A 24,542-nucleotide genomic window follows, 5' to 3' on the forward strand; every position below is an offset into this window, starting at 1 on the left:
TACCTCAGGCTTTGCTCTTTACCACAGGCCGCACGTCCGCCGAGTAAGGCGAACTATCACAGACGCGGCTCCCAACATCTCCCCCTATTTTATTTTAAATGAATACGCGCATCGCAGCCTGTCCTGGATAGAGTGCAGAGGCCTATGCCCTGTATCTGAGGCCCACCACAGGCCTTTGGGTTGGAACCCGGGCGGCCGTCCCAGGGTCCACCAAGGCCTTGAGGCCCTCGTCCTTTTTTCCAGGGCCAGGAATGAACTGGACGGAACCTGGATGCACATAGGCATGCACTCATGCCACTCCATGTGACCCCCTTGGAGTGACACCTAGTTCTGGGCAGAATCTAGCAATCCAGCGGCTTTCGTGCGATATGGGGTAGGGCCTGTCTTAGGTTGAGTCGTGCTGGGGAGGCACGCTCTTACCCGTCATTGACTCACCTACCCTGCTGTGTATTGTCACCTTATGGAGGAGAATGAGGGATGCCCGCCATATCTAGACTCGGTCGTGGGCCAATCGAGCAAGCCATGCATATGCCTGAGGATCTTCTTGTCCATTTCGGGCTACCGCTATTTCTATTCATCTTGTTGGTTGGTCTGTGATGGATCTCCGGTAGGGCAGGTCTGATCTTCAGTCGAGGGCTTTGTTGCCCGTGTCAGTCTCTCCGGTATCCACAGTGGTTCTCGTCCCGGTTCCTGTGGGAAAACACAAACCGCGCCTCGGTTCCAGCTGACCACTGGATCCGGGCCCATCCATTGTTTCCATTTCACCCATCCTTTATGGTTGGGGGAAGGGTTGCAGTGCTCCACAGCTGGGGAGCGATTATCATTATTTAAATTTAAAAAATTGTGTGTGAATAGTGCCATGGATAATCGTGCCTTTGGGGCCAGGCCTTGGCCTACTCCCCCTTTTTGTTTTTGTAAAATTTCTTTGAGGCTTCTATGAGCCCTCTCAATGATTCCTTGACCTTGGGGATTATATGGGATACCATGTTTTAATTGGACCTCCATCATTTTGCAGAACTCATTGAAAGCTTTGCCTATATAGGCTGGTCCATTATCAGTTTTTAATATTTTTGGTTTGCCCCATGCGGCCCAAGCTGCCAGGCAATGATTGATCACATTAGACACTTTTTCACCTGTTTCTGCTGTTGCAAATATGACGCGAGAACAGGTGTCTGTGGAAACATGAACATATTTAAGAGTCCCAAACTCCTGTATATGTGTGATGTCCATCTGCCAAACATCACCAGGGATCAAACCTCGAGGGTTTACTCCCCCTTTTTGTTTTTTATTTTTTATTTTTATCTTTTTCGTTTTTTTTTTTTTTTTTTTTTTTTTTTATCGGTACCAGGGATCGAACTAACAACTGCACACTTGCAAGGCAGGCGCTTAAGCCGCTGAGCTAAATCCCCAGTCCCCTTTTTCCTCGACCGGCGTTTTTCTCAGCCTGCTCGGCAGAGTAGCCGCCCATGAAAATACCGTCTGCCCAGCGGCGCGACGTCATAAGACTGCGGTCGCGACAGAGTGAAACGGGGCGTCACTTCCTGTGCCGGCTGAGGGAAGGGAGGGTTTCCTGTGGCGGCCTCTCGGCGGGGAGCCGCTTTTGGAAAAGAGCTCCAGGGCGGAGCGGATGGCTCTCTATCTCCTCCCTGCCATAGAGCGCCCGGGGGCCCTTTTTCCTCTCTCTGCTTTTTTCGAGCGGCGCACGCACACAATTTGCGGCGCAACTCGGCATAGGAGTCAAGGCACACATGTATCATTTCCAACAGGGGACGAATAGCCGGCGAAATATCGCCTTCCAATTCCGCCGAGGCGAGGTCCCCGCCTAACTTCTCCCATGACGGCAGGTTTAAATGCCCCGTGGGTAAAAACCAAGGAGCTATCTTATCTACCTCTGCTATGAATAGTTCTAGTGTTTTTTGACCTACCCTGAGGTCCCTTAAAAGCTTCTTAAGGGCCTTTACCAAGGGCCGCGCCTCTGCGCTCGGTAAATTACCCATCCTCAACCCGCGGGGCAACGCTGGGAAAGAACCCCGCGACTCCTTATCGAGCGACTTAGGCTCCTGACAGCTGGTCTTTTTGGCCTCCCTGCCATTCAACTTTCCCTCGTCCTCGGAGTCAGACGACTCCGAGGCTAGAGCCCCGTCCTCCTCCTCAGCATCTCTGTTCCCCTTGACGGGCCCCTCTCGGGAGCTCCCTGACTGGGCCTGCTCAGATACCCTGCGTACTTTTGTAAGCTCTTGAGAGCTTTCTCCACAACCACCCTCACTCTTAGTGTTGCTACCTAGCATGTTTCCCATTTTTTAATATGTTACTCACCGCGTGAGGCCCAAGGAATCCGCCACTTACGCGTGAGCCTGAGGGGAGTCTAAAAGCCCTGTAGGTGCGCGCCACCCAGAGCCCAGGTTTATCCCCAACTCACCTGTCTCGCAGCTCTGTACTGGAGCGTTGTCCACTACGTCTCGGGGGTGATCAGTCCCCGGGCGGGCCACCAAATGTCGAGGTCGCTTCTGGCCGGCGGAAGGACACACGACAAAGTCTGGTAGTGGACAACCTTTTCTTTTTATTTTCCTTCTCCGTACAGCCTGCCCTGAGATCGCTCTCAGCTGAAGCCTCCTTTGGTCCGCTCCCCGCGGCTCCCTTTGGGCTTCACTCCGAAGCCTCTATCGGTCCGCTCTCCGCGGCTCCTTTACTTCCGGACTTCTACCTGGCTTCTACTTCCCCCCAGGGGTGGCACCGGTATATATACGGGTACAGTGTCCAATCATGTTAAAGTAAGCAAGGCAAGCTGATTGGCTAACATCATCAGTTGCCAGGCAGACTATATTGTTGAGCGGGTTGCTTACGCGGTAAGCAGGAAACTAGCGTACTCGATGGGAGGGGTAATCTACCTCAGGCTTTGCTCTTTACCACAGGCCGCACGTCCGCCGAGTAAGGCGAACTATCACAGACGCGGCTCCCAACAGCCTTCCATATTTCAAATTCTTTTTATTTTCTTCCAGGTTCTGGAAAAGTGGCTATACTGCTGAGGCTCTCCTTAAATTTGTGATATTGCTGCCTCAGCCTTCCAGACTGCTGGAATTACCAGACACTCCACCAGACCTGGTTTCATCATAGTGTTGTTAAAAACTGATTGGCTGAGTGTGGAATGTTGAAAATGCCTGCAATGCCTGCACTCAGGAGGCTGAGGCAGCAGGATACCTGGGAGATCCAGACAAGCCTGCAACACACTCTGAGTTCAGCTTAGGCCAGAGGAAAAACTTGACCAAAAACTGAAAAAGAAAAAGAAAGAAACCAAAAGAAAGGGAAATGAATAAAAGTGGAAGGGGGGGAGGGGAGGGAAGGAAAGGAAAAAGGAGAAACAAAACAAAATTCCTGGTGACTGTATGAGTTTTTCTCTACTGGGCTGGCCTTTTAAATCTGTGTCCAGTTCTTGCAGTATAGGACCCTTTGGACTGTTGTCACTTTATTATATACCAGAAAACTATGTTTTTATTGCCTCTAACTTTAATGTTTTTTCCATGGCTATAGGATGACTCTTTGTCCTTCCCTGTGCATCTTCACTTTGTTTTTCTATTTCTAAGAAAATGGCACTGATATTTTGACAGGAATGGCATTTGAACACCTGGTTGCTCTGGGTAGCATGTACATTATAACAACATGAATTCTTCCCATCCACCATCACAATCTGTCTTTTCTTCTCTTAGTGCCACTTCACTCATTGCTTCACTTTCTACAATTTTCCAAGAACAGGTGAGTTTGGTTTAAATTTTGCATAAGTATTAATTCTTTTGGATGAATTATGAAATGAATTGTGTTCCTTGTATTTGGGGCTGCAGTTTGTTTGAAGCACATAGATATGAATTGATTATGACATATGGATATTGTACCTTGAAACTGAAGTTATTTTTCCATTTGTTCTAAAAGTTTTTCAGTGTAGTTTTAAGTTTCTTATATGAAACATTGTGTCCTCAGAAAACAGAGACACCTCTTTATTCTTCATTTCTGATTTGGTAAACTTTTGGGTTCTTATTGTTGACTCAATTCTAGGACTAGGATTTCAAGTAGTGTGTTAAAAAGAGTCCAAAGCCTGGTCTTGTTCCTGACCTGAGACGCCAATCTTGCAGCTTGTCAGCCTCTGAACATGATGTCAGTGATGGGCTTGTCATGTCTGTACTTTGCTGTGCTGAGATTCATTCCTCCTGCACATGATGTGTGAATGGTTCTTACCATGAAAGGATGGTGAACTTTTGAATTTCTCAATGTGATTTTTCCAAATCTCTTGAGGGGTTAGCTGTGCCTCATGTTGTGAATGTGACAAGTGACACTGAATGATTTGTGCAAGTGGAACCATTCTAGCACCACTGAGGGTGAACCCAGTGTTTATTTTGGTATTTAAATTTTGCATGTGCTGGTGAATTTAGCTAATGAGCATTTTGTTGAATATTTTTGTGTATGTTCATTAAGAATATTGGCCATTAGAGCATTACCATTTTTTTGAGCATTATGGTCTGGCTTCATTTTCAGGGTGACTTCGTCATCTGAAAGGAATTGGTGGTGGTTCCCTTCCCTTGAAAGACATGAAAATGATTAGTATTTATTCTTTTTCAAAATTTTATTTTGAAGATAGTAAAATACAACAGAGCAAACAGTACAAAGCACATCGAGACAATGCAGTGAAACTGGTACAGAATTTCACAGCAGGGTCCATGATAACAGTAATAGGTACCATAGTATATCTCATCTTCACAATTGGTTTCCATTCAATTAGTTATAGTGAAATCCAAACAAACACAGAACATTTTAAAACCAGTCAAAAGATAATATTGAATAGAGCAAAACAATTAATCAGAACACAGCAAAAAATTAAAAACAACATTTGTTTTCAAACACAAGATAGAAAGAAATCCCCCATATTTTCTGTATTGCACACAGTCATCTTCCCAAGAGATGCTCAGAATTCTGCCTCTCCTTGCTAACCAAGGGTGGTCAAGTGAGATGTATGGCTGTCAGTCCATGCACCAGTAGGCTCACAAGAGATGCTGACTGGTTCACCTCCTGGCTTGCATCAGGGGTGCTTTCCAGGAAGGCAGGAGAACTGTTTTCTTGTTCAGCTGCCTAAGTCCCAACATGGCCAGATCCAGTATTTATTCTTTACTATACACTTCATACAAGTAGGCAGGGCATTTATCATATTCTGACATTTGTCATTGTTATTAAGCAGTTATGATTGTTGACTCATTGCCTGTGTTTGTTAATGCTATGTGAAATGGTGTGTTTTTTTCTGAGGGTGTGGGTCAGGGATACCATGGGAGATCATGTACTGATTAATGATCATGTCACATTTTACTTAGGGACGTAGCAATTTACTTTTGTATCTTCAAACTTGCCCTACAGTATATATTTTTGTGAGCACTCTGTTAAGTTATTTAGTCTTTTAAAGCACATTGTTGCAGGTGCAGTTACTCCTGGAGGACACTGGGGAAGGGTACGGCCAGGTCTCTTATTTCAGGCTATGTACACTTACCTGACTGCAGTCCCCACCTCCTGACCTGCTGCCTTTAAACACCTGTATTGCTCCATAGCTGTGGTGAATTCACATGTTGGAGTTGAGATCTCAGCTGGGTGGAAGACATTCAGTCAAGGTAGGCTCTGAAACATGCTGATCTTCTTGTACAGAGTTTCTGTGAGTGAGACATGGGGACTCATGACTGCAGGGATGAACTTGGACAGCAGGGCCACAACAGCCCTCTCTTTTCCTGCATGCAGTGTAGGCTGTTTGCTGAAAAGCCGACTGATGGATGAGGAGTCCTGGACCTGAGACTTTCTTCACCATGGTACCATACTAGGTGCTGTGATGTCCTCTAACTCTGCATTGTCCATCTTCCTCCTACTTCGAATTTCCACAGAGATCTGAGGAGCCCTGGGCTTCCCCTTCAAAGCTCCAACTCTATGGTGAGTTTTAGTGTGAATTTTATGATCAGGAAATTCAATGTATATACATTTAACCTGGCAATTCCACTTCTATGGCCTCATTATAAAAAATGAGATTGAGAGATACCCGTGATCTCTTCTTATTCAGTTAGGAGTGTGGATAGTTAGAAACCATGAATGTACCACAGCAGAGCTTCTCAGTCAATAATACAATTATACTCAAAGAAAATGCTGAAAGAAAGCCATGTCCTAGGCCATGTCCTGGATCTTACCTGAGATGATAGAAAAGCTCATAGCCTGGCCCTCTCTCCACCCAGCAATGAAAAGACCCAAGCCTGAATAGCAGGTGAGGACAGAAGAGAGGAGCTCCTGGAGAGCAGAACACTGAACCTGGGGAGAAGCCTTTTTGGTGTTTTTTCAATTTTTCCATTCCAATGCATTATTTATGGTGTTATATTAAATATTCCTTTTATTCAAATAAGTTAATGTTTGAATAGGCTAATTTCTTGAATAGGTATGTGAACATTGATGATTTAATTTCATTATATATTCTGAAAGTTATGCACAATACAGACACTTCAAATATCACTGTAAATATAAAATAAGGAGGCTTGGTATTCAGCAAGCCAACACATCGCTCACAACTAACTTCTAAAAATTACAACACATAAAGCCATGAGGATCCTGCTGTGGTGGGTGTCCATGCCCTTCCTACCATAAAAGCCACCGTGCTGACCTGTGTCTGCTACTGCTATAGGACGACAAGTGATTTGCTTCAGTGTCTATTTTTCCAGCAAGGAAGTCCTGAATCTTGCTGCTTTCAGGCAGCACAGGGAGTGTGCAGCTTGGAAAGGAGCCTAGCACTGCCTGCCTTTCACACTCTTCCCCCACCTCATCCATGCTTCAGCCCTGTAGGCAAGGGAAGGCGGAGCAGACAGGATGCAGCAAAACCTCTGATTCCTCAGCCCTGGGGGCCTCAGTTCCTGGGTCCTGGTCTCAGCCTCCACCAGGATTCAGGTGCTATCCTGAATTCATCAGGCTTAGTGGGCAGGGCACTAAATCTGCACCTCTGGGGATCAAGACCATGAAGACCACGGTCTTCAGTGAACCTTCTACTCTGCAAATTTTGCTCCTGTCTTTGAGACTGAGGCAGTGCCACTGGAACAAAACACAATATTTTCATTACATTTCTCTTTGTTGTTATTTTTCTGGTTTCTTTGTTTATTTAAGCATATATTTAGAACTGTGTCTTGCCAAAAAACATTTCTTTGTCTTTTCATTACCCAGTTAACATAAGTTTTTACAGATTTCTACTGTAGTTCAAACCCTATGTGCTTGAATGCTGAGAATCCACTCTCAAGCTTGGTAGAATGAGGGAAGCAAAGCAGAAACTGAACTTGGGGACACTGCTGTGCCTTCCAGCACTTTGTACAGCAAACCCTGACTCATGCCTGTTTACCGATAACATATGGGCTTCAATACCAACTGAATCTTCCACTGACAAATGAGTTTCATACATTTACTTCAAACAATCTCATTTCACCTCAACTTGCTAAGCACATGGTCTAAGGATTCTTACACCCAAACTTCAAAAATAATTTCCAGTAAACAAGAGACTGCTATCCATCCTGTAATCATGGTGGGGTTTTAAGTAAAGACATAGTCTGATCCATATCCAGGCAATCATGAGCTGAGAGGGGTGGAGATGGCTTGTGCAGATAGAAACACCTTGAAATTGTCAACCAGCAGCAGCATCAAGCATGAAGCAGAGCTCCTGAACCCTCATATTTGGGTGATGGTATCATCTGGTTTTTTTTGCCTTGGTTTCACAGAGGTTGCTCAGTAAATCTAGGTTGTTGTAGTGCAGTGCCAAAGGGAAGTCATGTCCATGTAGCATTTATTTGGAGTTATTCTTTTGCAATTGTGAAACCTGCATGCATGACTTTGCACACCTCTGCCATTGCAGACTCACCCACAGGCATTATTTCCATGACTTGTAAAGGGTCAGTTTATTTACACAACATGCAGAATGCTGTTCTCAGCCTTGTATTTCTCAGAGTTGTGCATTTTCAATCATTTCTTCAAAAGGAAGCTAAATAATTTAGTTTCAGTAAACTTCAATTGTGTTGCCATGCTCCTGTGTGATGTCCTTGCTGATAGACCTGAAAAGGAAGTGAGGTGGACCTGCTGGGGGTTCAGCTCCAGAGGGATACTCTTCTCTGGTGTGTCAGTCAGGGCTGCCCCTCACCTGACTGGCCCCTCTGGCATCCAAATGCCCTTGCTCATTGTTGGTGTTGGGAAGCACTGGTTTGCAGTGTAGACTCCCAGTGCACTGGTTAGCCCATGAAAAACCTTGCTGTGCTATGAGTTTTTCACCCCTAGACCTGCACCTCTATGGCCCTTGCCAGAGTTCCCTCCAACAATCATGCATGGCATTCTTCAAACAGCTCTCCTGTGCATGCTCTAAGTGAAGGCTAGGGAGGGTCCCAGTTCCTTCCTGCTTCAAACAGTACTGTTAATCAAACTCTTGAAAAGAAATCTTGAAAATTTGTGTAGTATTCTCTGTTGGAGAAACATCTCTTCTTAGTCCTGTGAGGCCAAAGATGGCTCTGATGTAGCTGTAAAGGGAGCTATGGGACAGGACTCTGCTCTATCCCCCATGTTCTCTCCAGTGCTGTTCAGCTCCTGCCTTAAAAGGTGCCATTGGATGGGGACACAGCATATCTCAATAATTTGTGCGTGTGCTTATCGACTTTGGGAGGCTGAATGTTTTCTGCAGCTTTTGGCCACAGGTGGTGGTTTGGAATTACAAGACTTTCTCACTTCTCTCATAAAATGGACTGGTGAGACCTCTTTTACTTGGGTAATTCAAACCACGGGAAGGTGAAGCTATTTCATCATCAATCACAGCACTAAACAATGAACCAGCACTGATGCTAGGTTTAGCTGCCTCTGTGACTTCATGAGGCTTTGTGGGTACACCCAGATACAAACAATATCACCTTTGAAAGTAAATCCTCTGAAGATGCCCATGCTTTGGACTAGAAGATAATTCCTTGCCTTAGTCCAGGGTTTATCTTATTTTATTTTATTAATTTATTTTTTAAGACTCTCACTGTGTAGTTCAGGCTGGCCTTCAATTTCACTATGTAAATTAGTCTTACCTAGAACTTTCAACAATCCTCCTGCCTCAGCTTCCTAAGTGCCAGGGATGCACACATGTACCATCACACCCAGCTATTGTTTGTTAAGCTGTATTTATTGATTTACTTGAGACTACTCAATTTAGTTACCTTTGTTATACTTCAGTACAAAAAAAATGCTAATAAGTGTAATAAAATTCCAGCCCAATGTAAACAACTTAGCAATTTAGCAAGGCCCTGTCTGGGAATAAATTATGATAAAAGGACCAAGGCACTGGACTCAATCTTCACCACAGTAAAATTAAATAAATCTATAAATAAAGACTTTGTATAAAATAATCTATAAATAAACAATACTGCTTAGAAATAAATCTATAAAAACAAAAGTGCTTGTCAGTCAATCTATAAGTAAATAAAACTTTTGTGGATAGCTCAGATGAGAAGTGTTTTAAAAGCAATTTTATTTCATTATAATTGACATACAATGAACGAACAGGTTTAAATACAAAATTGGATGAAACTTGACATGGGCCCGAGATATATCTCAGTGGCAAAGTGCTCCCTGGCAAGCACAGGGTCCTGAATTTGGTTCCTGGTACCAAAAATAAACAAAACAAACTAAAAACAAACAAAAAATCCTCTAGGAATCTTGTCATACATGAGCCCCTTGAAAATCATAACCGAAGTGGTGATGTATACGTGACCTTCATATTTTACTTATGGCTCCTTAAAATTGATTCCTTCCATCCTAAGCAATGTGTCTGCTTTTTGTCTCTGGGAAACACTTTGTATTTTCTAGGGGTGACGGGTCTGTAACCACACAGGATGCAGAAGGTTTTTGTTTTTGTTTTGTGGGGAGCTGGTAGGGTTTATTCAATCCTCATAACCATGTTAGGTTTTCCAAGTGCTGCTCCTTGTCAGTGGCTGAGCCATCACATCCCATTGTGTGGATGAACAACAGATCCTCATGTGTCCATCAGCTGAGGCCCTTTTTGGTGTTTCCAGTTTTGAGCTCAAAAATAAAGTTGCTGTAGTCGTTCTTGTGTTTGTATAGCCGTAGCACTGATTTCCAAGGGGAAAATACTCAGTGTGCAGTTGAATATTTCAGGTCTTGCTTGTTTAACACAGAAATTGTTTAACTGTATTTCAAGTAGTTGTTTCTTTTTAAACTCTTGTTCATTTATTTTTCAGTCTTTTTCAGTTCATTTTGTAAAATTTACCTAATGAAAGTTTATTTCTATTATATAAAATTCAGCATTTTTTGACTTTGGATAGAATTTTAAAGGTGGAAAAAAACCAAAATACTATATATATATATATATATATATATATATGCACATATGTAAATCACCTATAATTTTAACCTGACAAAACATCTGCTATGTGATGATTGATTTCATTGTCAATTGATGGGTTTGAGAGCTGTCCAAGGGATTAGTAAAGTGTACTTCTGGGCTCATTTGTAGGGGTCATGGAGGAATGACCCTAGGTACTCCATTTGGTCTCTGGCTTCTTCCTCTCTGGTGCTGTCCCTCTACTCTGCTTCCTGGCCACCATGGACTGCTTAGAGCTCTATATAAGAATGTAAATATGAGATAGAAAACTGTAAGAATTATACAACAAAAACAGTGGTTCTCTGCTCTGCTCCACACTGACTACCACTGTTGCTGATGTCTTGAACATGTACATTCTCTGACCTTGGGAGCTCACCCCAGAAAATCTTTCTTGAGTTCCCAAAGCAGGCCAACAAATGTTCACACAGTGCCCAAGAACAGTCCATGTTACCTTCAGCCAATTCTTCTGCATCTTCAAGGAGAACATGGCCCTTTTGTGTTCTCCCCGTGACTCTGCAAAAAGCCATTCTAATCCTACTTTATAAATCCATTATGTGTCACACTCACACACACACACACACACACACACACACACACACACACACACACACAAATTAAAGCTGACTCTCTAGTGAACCCTAACACAAACTGCCTCTAGCTACCTGTGCAACCTCCCATGAACAACTTCATGCCTCACTCATATGAAAAATCCAAAGCAGAGCTGTATCAGTTCTGTGCCAAGTATGGGTTAGTTAACGGAGGTGTTGGTATTAGGCCCACTGGGTTAAAATTCTGTCCACACGTTTGTCATTGGAAAAGGTATTAAATATTGGTGTCTCAGCTCACACAGCTATGAAAATGAAAATAATTCCTAACCCCTATTCTTGTTAGAATTAACATATGTAAAGCACCTCAGAGAGGCCCTGACCTTACACCTGTAAGTGTTACATATGCTTGTTAGTGTGGTATATTAACATGTAAACATATTTTTAAGTTATGAAGACATCAGATGACGGATACCGAAAGCACTCATTTCTCTGTAATAAAAGAAGGGCAACAACGCAAATAACAATGGCATCTGAGCACTTGCTATAAGGTAGGATCCATGGGAAGAGCTCTGCAGGGTTTTCATTGGATCTTCACAACAGTGCCAAGAGATGAGTATTGCCATTCATCACAGTTTGTTTTTTTAATAGAAAAAAACCACACAATATTTCAAAGCAAAATAACACGAGAATAAGAATAGTTTAAATTGAGGCTCCCAGAAGAGAAGCAGTGTGCCTAAGGTGTCAGGCCTGGGAAGATTTGAGTCCAGACATCTATAAATTCCAAGCCTCAGACTCAGTCCACTCCTCTGCTTCCTCTCACAGCAGGCCTGGGGCTCAGTCTCCCAGAAGCTCAGCCTGCAGCCACACCCAGCATCAGAGAAACCCTAACCCCCACTGCCACGCCCACCGCCTCATTCTTGCCTCCTGGAGGGCTCTGCACTTCCTGGGTCCCAGCTTCTGGCCCCGCCACTCACTTCTCTTGGCCCCACCCCCTGGCCGCCAGCAAAGATTACACTCCACCCAGCCCAACCTGGGCGTCCCATGCCCAGGGATGGTCCCTAGCCACTGGCCTCCGCATCCCACTCAGTCCCGCCCCGCCCCCGGCCTGGATTCCTTTGGGATGCACGGAGTGGCCATTTTGCCACTAGCGACCCCTTCTGGAGACCTGAGCACTCTTCCTTCCTTTCCGCCTAGGCTGTGGCTGGGCTGGGACTGGGGTCTGGGCCAGGTAGGTGGGCGGCAGCCGGTGTTGAGTGGCTGCGCGGCCCGGTGAGCCCAATGTTAGCGGCGCAGGTGCCCTTGGTCGGGTTTCTAGGGAGGCGGCAGGCGCAGCACTGGGGCGACCTAGCCTCAGGTCTTCAGGGCCCTTTCTCCTTTCCTTCCTCCTCTCTGTCGGGGTCCGCATGGCCAGGCCTGTCACGTGGCACAGGATCCTTGGCCTCCCCCCCCCTCGGTACTGTTGAGAGCCCAGTCCTGGTGTGGGACCTGTGGGCAGGGCGGCTTTGAGTCTCACATGGCCTCTGCTCTCAGTGAGCCTGGCCCTGCTGAGCCACGGATATTTACCCCAATAGGATGATTTTATTCCACTTGGAGCTCTTCCCTGCAGACTGAGAGAAGACCTAGATGTTATACTAAAATAGCAGTTATTATTCTACCTGCACATTCTTTGTCTCCAGTCCATTCCATTGATAAGGGCTTTCTGCTTGTTTTAATATTGGTGCCTCTTGGGTGTTTAAGCTTTGTGAGGAGTCTGAATGTGGCATGTGGCTTTGAGGGATGAGGAAGTGTGATCAGCAGTTTAAAAATTTAAATCCACACACACAAAAAAATTCACCCACAATCTTGAACCTGCTGCAGAATACCCACCTTGTCCCTATTCGGCTGTCTCTAACCATACTCCCCAGTTCTGCTCACATCATTTATGTATTTGCGTAGTGTTCAATATTAATATTATATGCATAGGTAGAGTTTTACTTAGTTATCCTGTTACTGACCATGTACACAAGTCTAGTTCCTCTTAGAAAAACTGCATTGAGCATATATCTTTTTTTCTTGGGATAAATTCCAGACATTGGAAATAGTAAATCAAATTTCTGTGTTCTTTCCCTGCTACTTGATATGAATTGCTTCGTAGACAAGGCATGTTAACAATAGACACCTTGCAAAATTTAGGTATTTGCCCAATTATCTGGAGAAATTTGGAGTTCAGCAAGGTGTTGAGTCATTTTCTGTAACAGCTGAGAGGCCACATAACCTACTGTTGGATTTTATTTTTAACTGATGTACCATGTTCATCCTTTTGTTTTGTTTGATTCTACTCTGTTTTATTTCATTTGGTTTTAACGTCTTTACAATTAAAAAAACACACTTTCTTGCAAGGCATGTTGGTCCATGCCTATAATCCCAGCATACAGGAGGGTTAGATACGAGGATTACAGGGAGTTGAAGGCGAGCCTGAAATACTTGTTGAGTCAAGGTCAGCCAGCAGTACATAGCAATATCTTGTCTCAAAGGAAAATAAAACAAACAAGCGATTTTTCCTCTTTTTGAATTTAATGTAGCACAGGTAGATATTAATAAAGTATGAAAACAATTTTATAAATAGATTAAATTTTTGATAACAAAATAGCGGTTAATACACTGTGTTCAATGATCCCAAGGATTCCTGTATGAGCTATATGCGCATGCATTTTAAAAATTTGTTTTTTTTTTTAATTTTTGAGATAGGCTCTAAATAATTTACTCAGCTCTCCAAGTTGGGTTTACACTTGTGGTCCCCCTTCCTTCCCCTCCCAGACTGCTGGGAGTACAGGTATAGGATATCCTCCTTTGGTAATTCACAATAATTATGAATGTTTGTGGGGTAACATGTGTTTTTGATCTATGGCTCCTTTGTAGAAAGAATCAATCTAGTTAATGTGTCTACCACCTTACTAACCTACAAATACTATCACAGTTACTACAACTGCAAATCCCATTGCTTAACAGATTTGAAAGCTATCCTTATTAACTGTGGTCACCATGCAGTTTAGAAATCTTTGAAAATTTCTTCTCCATTGTTAATGAGACTTTGTATTCTTCGATGAAAATCCTCCTTTCCCCATCCTTCATGAAACTGATCATTTTTTAAAATCAAAGTGCCCAAGAATGAAGTGGAGGCTCAAGCTGCTTGGGGCACACTGCTCTCCAGAAAGACCAGACGATGGTGTTCTGCAGCCCTTCAGCTTGCTCCCAATTTTTTTTTCCTTAACTCAATTCGGGGAGTTGAATGCAGGCCTGTGCACTGAACTACAGTAAATTCTGTTTTTAAATTTCTTTTTTATTTTGAATCAGACATTACATAAGTAAGTACACTGCTGAGACACCATTCTTGGGCATAGATACTTACATGTCTGTGGGTGGACACACACTGATGTCAGAGACATTTCATTTTCAAAACCAAGATCCTCCATGCACACATTCTTCTCTCATCAGTGTATTACTTCATGATCAGATTCCTTTTCCTCTTTCCATGTGGGCCAAGAGAGACTGAGCTCAGCATCCACACAGCTTTCCCTGGTTCTGGTGACCCACTCTGATGCCTTGAACTCTCTATGTGGAGAGTAGCAAGGCTCCCAGTGTCCTCCTGTTTCAAACTGTGTTGGGAACCACAGTCTTGAACTGAAAGTTTGAAAAGTTATGCAGATCTCTGTGTGGGATAAATCTCTATTGTGAGCACTGCAAGGTCCGGGGACACCTGTGTAGAGCTGTGATGGGAGCTACTGGACAGGGCTCTTCTCTGCACACCATGTTCTCCTTAGTGATGTTCAGCTCTTGCCTTAAAACCTGCCATCAGATGGGGACACAGCACATGTCAGAGATGTGTGCCTCCATGAATCAGCTTTGGGAAGCTCAGTGATTTCTACATTTGTTTACATGTGGTGATTCTCTTTTGAATTATAAGAAGAATTCATCTTTCACAGATGGACTCATGACACCTCTTTGTCACCTCTAATACAAATTATTTATCTGTCTGCTGCTTGTAAGCAAAGATTTCTTATTTTGGATTCTACATTATTCTTGTTTCTGTTTTTCAAGTGTAAGGAATCAGATATTTCTCTCTCCCTTGTATCACGGAAATCATGCAAAAGCTTTTCCAACATGGACAGATGAGTAAATACACAATAGTCTTTACATCTTACCTGTAAACTTTGCTCTACCTGGGATTTTGTCTTCTGTGAAAGAGCAATAGCAGCCAGTCTCCTCTAGGGATATTTGGCCAAACATAATCTGATGCATGAATATTAAAACCCACAGTACTAAATTAGAGGGTGAAAAAGTCAGAGTGGATGGGGAGTAGCAAGAGAGTACAAGGATATGGATGAGTCTCAATCTAAGCAGAGAGTTGGAACTCAATGGATGTGGAAATTATACAAATTAGTGATGTGATGACATGCTACTGAATTGAATATGTGGAAATGCATGATATCTTAACTTTTAATTTAAATTACCTTAGAATTTGATTTTGAGAATAATTATAGAGATAGGAATAAAAATCAAAACTGAAAGAAATACAAGGGGAGGGGTTTCAAGGGAATGGGAAGGGAAAAGCAGGTGCTTTGCAGGACTTGGCCCTAAGTAGAGTTCAATACACCTGTCATGGTGTGAGTAAAAGTGCCAGTTATGGAATTCCTTAAGACAGGGTGCCTGACCCTAGTTTTCACTTTGATCCCAGAGCTGGTGAGGTCACTGGAGGTGGGGATGACCAAAGCTCTGCAGTTGGGACTTGAGGTTAGTCAGGTACCAGCCCTGCATCAGCAGAAGGAGAACAATCACCCACTGTCCTTGCTCCTAGCAGGCCCCAGAACTTCCCTGTGCCTGTCACAGACAACTCTGTGCACAAATCCACCCTAGCAAAGTTTCTCATTCAGCTTCGACCAACTCATTTCTCATGCCTCAGGGTTGCAGGAGGTCCCAATACTGGCAGTCTTTCTCCTTGTCAAGTGCTCCATGCACTCCCCAGAGGCCCACAGGCCAAAGCCAAAATCTTCTGATGGCAGTGCTCAGTTTAAGTGAGCTCCAGTTGGTCCAATTCAGCTGGAACATCTTGTAGAATTCAACATCAGCCTTCTGCTCCAGTTGCAGAGAGCCCAGCCCAGCCTTCTCTCTGCCTTGAATGGGACAGTGCTGGTCCAAGAAGCCTTCCCCTGCTGATAGCAGTCCCTAAAACTGCTGTGACCACCTGTCCTCCGTTCTTTAGGAAAGCATGAAATCCATCTTCCTTTCCCACGCTCGTGGTGGTGTCTCTGTGAGAAAGAGAATGGTGTCTGCAGTGTTACTCTACTTGTGCTTACTCTACAGGGTTGGTGCACTGTAAATATCTGTGAAGAGAGTGATCAGAGGGAGTGTGTTCTCCCTGCGATTCCTTCCTCTTCAGTTCATATAGTGATGCATCATTCCATTCTGTGTGCCTTCTGGGAACACGCCTTCCCCTATTATGTGTTCACATATACAGAAACCAGGAAGTTAAGCACATTCACAATAAAGAGGGTAGTACCTGATCTGTTCTTTAGAGGGACTTGTGTCCTGGATAACATGGAATCACAAGAGAACACTGGCTACATTTGCTCTGGTCATTGCATCATGGTCACAGGCTAGTAAATTGGTGGTTAAAGACAGTTACCATCTACTTTTATGATGTCCGTGTGAACTTGCATCCTATGTTATTGCCCCAGAGATTCCTGCTGTGGATACCTTGGAAGCCCATGGAACGACTCTTCTGTGTCCTTCAAAATGGAGAGAACAGCTTCACCCAAGTGACAGATCCATGGTAGCAGGCAAGGCTTCCCTAAGGCTAAGAAAAACTAGCAGTGCTGTCAGGGTCACAGCTCTGAGGAGAAAGCTCTTGGTTTAGAACCAAATCCTCCTCCTGACTTCCTATGTAAACCTAGACAAGACACCATGCCTCAGGTCTTTCACAGAGTCCCCATGCACTATAGATGTCATTCTGGCACCTACTTCCTAGGGACATTATCACCACCCTGAGATGACAATTGTAATGCCTGTTGGCTAGTGTCTTCTGTACATAGTGTACAGAATTAAAGGTTAAATCCAGGAACAGATGTGATGAACATGGAATACAGTGCTGCCTGGTAGTAGAAATGACACTCACCTCCTGGACATATTACCTGGTGGTATCATGAGGGGGCAGAAGTTCTTCATTTCAATCATCTTTATGTTCCCTAAGCATCACAATTTCTTCTGTGTACTGGTGCTTTGGCCTCGAGTCAGGACCTCACACAGGCTATGCAAGCACTATGGATGGAGTTGCACCCACGAATCTTCTGGCATTGCTTCTACATTCACACCTGTGTGAATTAGCACTCCCATGACCTGACTCGTACTCAATAGCTGACAGATGACCTTCTGATGCCAAAAGCTGAGCAGCCCATTCCCTACATTATGGGCCTCACTTACTGAATTATTTTGATTATTATTATTATTAGTGTTGTTATTTTGCATTAGCAGTGCTGAAATTGAGCCCAGGGCTTCATGCATGGTAAGGAAGTACTCTACACTGAGCTCTCTCCCCAGCTCCTGACTCACTCTTAAATAACTGAATGTGGCAGACATCATGTGATGCGAATACTAAGGTTCAAGTATTAAAATAACTGTGACCCATCTTCTGTTCTTTCCCCGTTATGTTCTCTCTTACATTTTAGTATTTATTTTTCTCCCTCTCTGCATCTCTGGCTGTGTGGAATCCACTGCTATCTCTGAAGCTTGCAAGAGGGGAGATTGATGAGCTTTGAGTGAGAAAAGGGAAAACAGTCCAAAAGGCATCAGGCTTTTGCCTTGGGTCCTGCCTGTCAGCAAGGAACAGAACCTGAGAGCAAATTCTTCCCTAGTGCCATCTCCCCTGAGCCTGTCTTCACAGAGATATGATGATAACAGACCCAGCAAAGCCTCCTGGATTCCTGATACAAAGCAACTCTGAGAGAACAGAGTTTATCTCTTATATGAAGTGACCTGTCTTCTGTCACATGTGTCTTGTCATATTTTCAAAATGTATGTAATGACTGGAAAGAATTTGACCTCTCTGCCTTCTTTCACCAATCATAATCATTAAATATTACGTACAGAGAGATTACTGTACAGTGTTTTCCTATGGATTTTCTTTAGTAGGTTTTCACTTCATGGTTTGCTGTGGTTTGTTTATTCATTCAAATGTTATTGGATATTCACATTGCAGTTTTCAGTTGTTGGAAACAAAGTTCACGTGAATATCCTATAAAATTCTCTTCATAACATAGAGAGGATTGTATGCACAGAATCCTAAGATAGTCAGACGAGTTAATCTGAAAATAACTGTGAAAATGGTATCTGAAGTGAATGTACCACAAGCAAGAGAGAAGAAATTTCCTTTGTGCATTTCCTCACCAATGCCAGTGTGTTTTGCCCCAAAAAAGAAAGTCTGCTTTTGTGCTCTTCAAAACATAAACAGGGTTTCTCTTGTGGAATTAACATTCTCTTACCTGATAATTGACAATGATATGAGGCATGTAGAAACTGGGAAGGGTTCATGTGACATCCAAGGGCATGTGGAAGGCCTTAGAAGTGATAGACTTGTGAATCCCATGGAGGACTTGGAATCAGAGCTGCCTCCTGTGGATGTCACACTGCATGACCCAAGGAGTACTGACTTCTCGTGACGTTAAGGCCCCATGACTAGGACAGTCCCTGTGAGAGTTCCTTCATATTGCATGACAGGCCTACTACTTGACCGAAGATGGAGGTGGAGGAGCTCCTAGCCAAAGGAGAGGAACTCAGGGGACTGCTCCTCTCTACCAATAATACATGTGTACAATCTAGACAGCTTTGGAATATGGGAGTGGCCTTAAGAGTTAAAGCAAAATGTGAATGAAACAGTCCCACCATGGGTGTTATACCTATTGGAAAATGACAAAAAGAAAAGGCAAAAAATGCAATCTCAAACATCTAGTCCATTAGGAGCAAGACCAACTGACATTGAAATCGAGGACTTTAAAAGTCATAAATCAGAAACCTCAAAAGATAGCAAATGAAGTAAAGAAACAAATCCATGAAGCTATAGAGGAAATCGAATTAGAAATAATTTCTCATGTAAAGAAATAACAACTATAGGAAACTAGTTGCTCAACATAGCTAGAGAAGAAATAGATAAAACAAAAATACAGGAGCATGGTAAATTGAAACTATGAGTGAACAATGTAGAAAACAAGCAGAATCTATGAAACATATGCAAAGAGATATTCAAGAAACAAAAAATATATTGAAAGCTGGCAAAACCATTTAAATGAAGCTGAGGATAGAATTTCATAATTTGAGAATAGTATTGCAGGGAGTGATCATGAATGTGTAGAACATATAAAAATAACAAAGCATCATGAAATGACAATCCAGCATCTTCAACATGATGCCAAGGGAAACAATGTAATACTAGTAGACATCACTGAAAATGCAGGAGTCAATGCAAATGACGTAACTAAGCTATTCACATAAATAATAACAGAAAAATTTCCAAACATGAGGAAAATTCTGATATACAAGTAAGAGATGCACAAAGTGCCAAACAGTCACAACAAACATATGTCTGTGCTCAAACATATAATAATTAAGATCCCAGACATACTGCATAAAAACAGAATACTAAAACTGTTAGAGAAAAGATACAACTCACCTGTCCAGGAAAGACTATGATTACTATTAAGGCAAAATTTTCAGCACAAACCTTCAGGTTAAGATGAGCTTGGAGTGAACAATTTCAAGCCCTAAAAGAAAACAACTTTCAACCTAGACTGATGTACCCAGAAATGTACTTCAAATTTAATGGAGAAAGAAGATACTTTGATGACAAAGAACAACTGAAGAAATTCATGTTCACCAAACCAATCCCAGAAGGATTACTGAAAGAGATGCTAGATAGAGATACAAATGACCACAATCTCCAGAACAACAGAAAGAAATGAGAAGGCTCAGCAAGAAATTGAACAAGGGAGAAAAGCAGGAAATCACCGACAGCAACATGGCAACATGGCAAAGTCAAGTCCGTACATATCAGTGATATCTAAAAAGGTAAGTGGGCACAACTCATCTGTAAAAAGAAACAGGTTGACAGAGTGGTTCAAGAAACAGAACCCGACAATATGCTGTATACAAGAAACACATCTTACTCAAAAAAAAAAAAACAACTTCATAGATAAAAGACAAAGGATGGAAAACATTTTTCCATGAAACAGGAACCCAGAAAAAAGCAGGATAGCTATTCTGTTTGCAGGAAATGTGAACTTTAAACCTAAAATGTTTAAAGGAGATAAATAAGGTCACTACATACATGTAAGTGAGAAACTATAAGAGGAAGAATTACAAATATATATGCATCAATTAAAGGGGCACCCAGCTATATCAGACAAATACTAATGGGCATGCAAAACCAAACACAAGTATATAATTGCAATAGGAGACCTTAACACACCACTGTCAGAGATAGATCAACAAGACAAAAAACCAGCAAATAAATAACAGCACTGAATAATACCTGTGAGCAAATGGACTTGATGGATGTTTACAGAGTGTTCCACCCAACCACATCATAATTTATATTAGAATATACATTCTTCTTAGCTGCAAATGGGGCCTTCTTCAAAATACATCATATATTAACCCATACAGCATGCTTAACTAAATGCCAAAGGAACAAAATTATCCCATGCATAATATCAGATCATATCTTAATAAAATTGGAAATCAACGGCAAAAAAGTGCAAAGCCTTCATATACATGGAAATTAAATACAACTTTCTGAATAACCAGTGGGTTAAAGAGGAAATTAAAGGGCAAACAAAACAGTACTTACAATACAATGAAAACACAGATACAACATACTGTAACCTATGGAAAGCAATAAAAGCAGTCCTCAGAGCGAAATATATAGCAATAAATAGTCACATGAAGAAAATGGAATGAACAGAAATAAATAACCTAGTCCTACATCTCAAGTTTCTAGAAAATGAGCAAGTCCAACCCAACATTGATAGAAGAGAGGAAATTGTAAAGATTAGAGCAGAAATTAATGCAATTGAAACTAAAAAGTGTTACAAAGAAGTAAGGAATCAGCTGGGGTTTTTTGAGAGAATAAACTAAACTGACAACTCCCTGACCAGCCTTATCAAGAAAAAGAAAGAAAAAACTGAAATCCACCCAATATTAACTGAAAAGAGGGAAATGACTACAGATTCCATAGAAATTCAAAAGATCATGAATACCTACTCAGAAAATCTCTATTCACTTAGGGTGGAAAACACAGAGGAAATGGACAGATTTCTAACAACATGAACTAACAAAGCTCAATGAAGAAGATAAAACAATTTTGAATAACCAAGCATCAGCTATGGAAATTGAAAAAGATTTAAAAATTTACCAACAAACAAAAGCCCAGGTTCTGATGGATTCATGGCTGAATTCAATACAAAGGTTAGAGAAGACCTAGCCCCAATAATACTTAAACTCTTCAATGAATTGAAAGAGAAACAATCCTCCCTAACTTCATTCTTGGATGCAAGTATCACTCTGATACCAAAATCAGAAAAAGACACAACTAATAAGGAGAACTATAGGCCAATCTCACTAATGAACATTCATGCAGAGATTCTCAATAACATATTGGCAAATAGAATGCAGCAAACCATCAAGAAGATTATACACCATGACCAAGTGGGAATACAGGAATGGTTCAAAATATGCAAATCAATAAATGAAATACTCCACATCAACAGAGCCAAAAATAAAAATCACATGATCATCTCAAAAGAGGCAGAAAAGGCTGTTGATAAAGTCCAAAACCTGTGCATGATGAAACGCCTATGGAAAGTTGGAATAGATGGTATCTACCTTAATCTCATAAAGACCATTGATGAGAAACCTACAGCCAACATTATACTAAATGGAGAAAATTGAGAGCCTTCACACTAAAAACAGGAAGAAGACAAATATGTCCACTATCACAACTTCTATTCAATATAGTTCTGCAAATATTATTCAGAGCAATCAGAAAACAGGGTTAAATAAAATGAATAAAAATAAGAAGTTAAATTATCATTACTTGCAGATGACATGTTACTCTACATAAAAGACCCAAAAACTCCATTAAAAGACTAATAAAGGTAATAAACAAATTCAGCAGCATAGCTGGACACAAAATGAACACTCAAAAAATCAATATCATTCCTGTACACAAATGCCATGAGAGAGAAATTATGGGAAATATTGCCTTTCATAATAGCACCTAAAATAATGAAATATTTAGTAATCTACCTAGCCAAGAATATAAAAGGGTTATGTGCTGAAAATTATACTATGCTAAAAGAAGTGATTGAGGAGGATATTAGAAAATGGAAGGATATTCCTTGATTGTGGTTAAGAATAACCAACACTGTGAAAATGGCCATACTCCCAAAACTGTTAAACAGATTCAATTCAATCCCAATCAAAATAACATTAACATACCTTGTAGATCTAGAGAAAATATTCCTACAATTCATCTGGAAACAGAAGAAACCTAGAATAGCAAAAGCGATTTTGGATAACAAAGGCAAGACAGGAGGCATCTCAATTCCTGACTTAAAACTATAGTACAGAGCCACAGTAATAAAAATAAACATATTTCTGGCAGAGACCTGAGGATCAATGGAATAAATTAGAAGATGCAAACACTACCACAGAGACACTCAGCCACCTTACATTTGACAAATGAGCTAAATATGTTCCCTAGAAAAAAAGATAGCCTCTATAATAAATGGTGTTGGAAAAATTGGCTTGCTACATCCTGAACACTGAAACTACACTCATGTTTATCACCATACACTAAACTACAGTCCAAATGGATCAAGGATCTAAATATTAAAAAAGAAACACTAAATCAACTGGAGAACAAGGCAGGTAGAAATCTTGAGGACATTGGGGTTGGCAGAGAATTTGTGAATAAAATGCAAACCACATAGGAAATACTTCAAAGAATCAACAACTGGGATATCATATTATTAAAACATTTTTGCACTTCAAAATAAGTCAACAACAAAGTGAAAAGAAAACGCACAAAATGGGAAAGAATTTTAGTAAACAGCCACTCAGACAAAGAACTTATATCCAGAACATATAAAGAACTGAAAAACATCAAGCCCCCATGATTCAAAGACCATCTCCACAAATGGGCATCAAAACTAAACACACAGTTCTCAGATGAAGATATACAAATGGCAAATAAATATATGAAAAAAATGTTAACCATTAATAATCAGTTGAGAAATACACATTAAGACAGCGTTGAGATATCCTCTCACTCCAGAAAGAATGGCTGCCACCAAGAAATCAACTGATAAAAAATGTTGGTGAGGCTGCGGGGGGAAAAGGAACATCAAGAATTACTCCTGTGTTCCTGGGGTAAATTCCACTTGGTCATGGTGTATAATCTTCTTGATGATTTGGTGGGAGTGCAGACTGGTGCAAACACTGTGGAAATCAGTATTGACATTCCTTAAAAAACTAGGATTGGAAGTTCTATTCAATACACCTATTTCTTTTCTGGATATTTTCACAGAAAAACTGAAAATGTCATGTCACAGTGATATATGTGCACCCATGTTCATAGCAGCACAATATGTGATAGCTAAATCTGGAAAACAACCAAAATATTCATCAGCTGCAGAGTGGATGAAAAATGTATTTTTATACAATGGAATACTACTCAGATATAGAAAAGGATGGTCTTGAGTTCTTTATAGGTAAATGGAGGCAACTTGGGAATATTCTCATAAGTGAAATAAACAACACTCACAGTAGTAAATATCACATTGTGTCTATGGTGTAAAATATACTAAAAATGACAAATTAATATGATCCAAAATGTATAATTGATATTGTAAAGTGGAAAGGAAAGTGCTCTAAAGGATGTAACGGTTTGTATAGTGTGTAAGATAGATGTCCATATTATTAAATTTCTGTTAATCATTGATAAGAAGGGTTTGCACTGTAAATACTTGAGTATTTAGCCACTTTTTACACTTTGGTTTTGTAACTTTAACAATTATTTTTAAGATGACAAGATGTAATGTATCAACTAGCGATTTGATGATGTTAATTTTTTTGAGATCTGTATGCTACTTTTCATTGTTTCTTTTAATTTTATTTTCATTCTTTAAATAAAAAAAATTTTAAAGAAATGGATGAGCAGTTCTCTGCTCTCTAGGCCATGCAGCAAGACCTGCACATGCAGGAGAGAATCCTTGGGATACACTTCAATCTAGGTGGCCATATGCTGCACTGTGATGGGATTAGTGGTATTATGCTTTACATTTACTGTGGTTGTGCATGAGTCCACCATATGGGTCACTTACAATAAGCATATTTCCCTGATCTTTGAGGTGGTGGAATGTGGGAAAACACTTCACATTGTTTCAACCCCAAAGGGTTTGAGGACCTGTATGGACCTGACCCAATTGCATAGCATATGCACAGCATGGACACAAGTCTATAAGCATGACTTAGAATAGACAGCCATGGATGTGCTAAGG

This window comes from Cavia porcellus, unplaced genomic scaffold (assembly GCF_034190915.1).
Source record: "Cavia porcellus strain 051 isolate PalLab524CR breed Dunkin Hartley unplaced genomic scaffold, mCavPor4.1 scaffold_32, whole genome shotgun sequence".
NCBI classification, from domain to species: Eukaryota; Metazoa; Chordata; class Mammalia; order Rodentia; family Caviidae; genus Cavia; species Cavia porcellus.